At 37.4% G+C, this 2,854-nt stretch overlaps 1 pseudogene; it reads left to right on the top strand.

Moving 5' to 3' along the window:
* Positions 1-2,395: 2,395 nt before the first annotated feature.
* On the top strand, positions 2,396-2,503 carry LOC149222974 (large ribosomal subunit protein eL39z/eL39x pseudogene; annotated as a pseudogene).
* Positions 2,504-2,854: the final 351 nt, after the last annotated feature.

Below are 2,854 nucleotides of genomic sequence, written 5' to 3'. Positions count from 1 at the left end.
TTTGCATCCACCAAAGGAAGTTTGTAGTGGTCCACAAACATCACTGTGAACTAGTTGTAGCCGCCTGTTTGCACGCCATGAACTTGTTGGAAAACTTTCTCGATTTTGTTTGCCATAAATGCAAGCTTCACGTTTTGAATTTTCCCTTTTGAAAGTGGGAAGTCCTTTAACCATTCCTTGTTTCGTCAATTGAGAAAGACTCTCAAAATTCAAATGTCCATATCTTACATGCCATAGTCTTATAGGTGAAATACCTGTAGTCACTACCCCTGCAAAATCAGAATGCCTTGGAATAACTGTCCCTTTCATCCGTAACAGTTTTCCATCTTCATAACCTGTCATGACTGTTTTCAAGTTCCGTTTCACTGAATTAATCTTCACTAAACCATCTTCCATAATCACCTGATGTCCCGCTTGTCGAATCGTGACTAAAGAGAGCAAATTTTTCTTAAAACTGGGTACATACCATACATTGGAAATCATTTTTTCTCCAATGCCAGGGAGAAAAAATTTTACTACTCCTTTTCCATAAGGAGTATGTTTTGTATCATCAGAAAGAAAGATGGAATTAAGTTGGCAATCTTGAAAATTCCAGAAAAAATCACGTCGACAAGTCATGTGCTAAGTGGCCCCGGAATCCAAGATCCAGGCATCTTCATAGTCACTTCTAAGATGGGATGAAAGTTGTGATGCTGGTGAGGAAGTAAAAACATATTCTGAGTTATCTTCATCTTGATCATTGGCAAATTGTGCTGAATGTTGCTGAAAATTGGGAATTTTATTAAGTGAAGTTCGATAATCTTCAGCATAATGGCCAACTTTGTTACATCTTCGACACACAATTTGACTTAAGTCTCTTCCTCTTCCTGAAGATTGTCCTCTGCCTCTGCTTTGACTTCTATTTTGAGATTGTCCTCTACCTTGATTATTATATCCTTGTCCTTGAAAATTGCCTCTTCCTTGGTTGTTTCCTCTACCTTGAAAATTATTTCGTCCTCCTCTGTTAAAATTGTTTCCTTTGCTTTGGCTTCGACCTCGATTATGTGCTACTTGATTCTGATTCCATCTGCCTCTTCCTCGAGAACTATCTGCTGATGACTTACTAGTGCTGGCCTCTGTGAGAAAAATATCTTCACCAACTTTCTTCTTCTTCCCAAAAGTTTTATCATGTTGAGTTAACATTTCACAGAGTTCATCAAACTTTAATTTCTCTAATTTCCCAGTTACTTGTAAAGTCTCCAAAAAATGCGTATAGGAAGAAGGAAGCCCAACAATTACAATTGTGACCATAAAGCTAACATCAATTGTGGGAAAACCAGCATTAATAATTTCTTGCCTGATATTCTTAAGTCTTGAGATATATTCAAGAACATCACCGCCTTCAGTTAATTTTTGTTGCAACAATTTTAATTGTAGATCGACTTCCTTTGATTCAGGCTGAGTATCAAAGAGGTCTTTAAAATTTTTCAAAGCAGTCCATGCATCTATAGCATTTTCTATATGGACATACATTTCATCATTCACAGAAAATTTAATAAGAGCTAAGGCTTTAGCATTCTTGATTTCCCATTTTGCTAGTGCAGCTGCATCTGTGGGTTTATTTGGCTTAACATCTCCATCACATATTCCCTGCCATAATTAATGAGTGTGCTTTCGATGAGACGATGCCATGTTTTATAAGATTTGGTGCCTTCTAGTTTGTCGGAATCAGAAAACAAATTAATCAATTTAGACATTGTAGCGTTAAGACTTCACACCACGAATCAAGCTCCAAAAAACTCAAGATGCGCAACACACAACGCAAAAAACACGATCTATCGGGGCTTGGCCATGGACCCTCGAATAGTCGTCAAAACAGGAGAAAATTGACTGAGCTTTGCACTTGGCTCTAGTCAATATCTCAAATTTTTACAAGGCAACTTTCAAAATTTGACTTTTACAATGGTGCTTTTGCACAATCTGGTAAAAAAAAAGTTACCCCCCTCAAAGTAAAATTACTTTGAGTTACACTTATCTCCTTCAAAAAAAATTACAAAAAAAACTCCTTATTGCTCCAAAAAATTACAATTCACCTTATTACTCCACAAACAATAAATAAAAAATCACCAGATCTCTCCAAAATACAAATTTCCTTATTTCTCCACAAAATTAACGAAAAATCCTTATCACTCCATTAACATTACAAAATTAAAAATATCCCTTGTCTCTCCAGCAAAGACTTTTCATATTCACCTTTAAAAAAAAAATCCTGTCAAACGCCGGATCTTTTCACTTGACAAACGCTCGCTGGCTGGCACTGGAGCGCTGGCTACGCTGGAGTGCTGGCTGGATCTTTTACTTGTAAAATGCTGGATCTTTTTACCAAGTATTTCATTTGTTGACGCTGACTGTGAATATGAGGCAAAACAAGCCGTTTCCTCACTGGATCAGGATGAGGACTGACAACATCATCAAGTACAATGCAAAGCGCACGCATTGGCATAGAACAAAACTTGGCCTATGAGGCTGGAACAGTACATGTTACTTGAGTTTTTATTTGGAATGGATGTATTTTGGTACTGTAGAAATGCCAAGCGCAGGCATTAGCATAGAACAGGTTAAAACACCTACAGCGAAATTGTGTAACAGGCGGATCTGACAATCTTATCTAGCTGCCATTTGTACACCTGCGGAAGAGCCTACACATTGAATTTCAGAGCTGTTGATGTTCTCGAATGATGAATTCATGGCCAAAAACCGACCTCACGTCGTTCTCCTGGAGCAATTTGCGTCAATATTTAATTCCAAACAATAAGTTTCCCGTTAAAAAAGACTTTATTAATAATCCCTTGCAATAGAAACCGATATTTTCAAA

Source organism: Pinus tabuliformis, chromosome Q, assembly GCF_031772625.1.
Source record: "Pinus tabuliformis cultivar Carrire ecotype Pingquan chromosome Q, CPIR1, whole genome shotgun sequence".
Lineage (NCBI taxonomy): Eukaryota > Viridiplantae > Streptophyta > Pinopsida > Pinales > Pinaceae > Pinus > Pinus tabuliformis.
The sequence above is the reverse complement of the archived record's forward strand: the minus strand, read 5'-3'. Positions and strand labels throughout refer to the sequence as shown.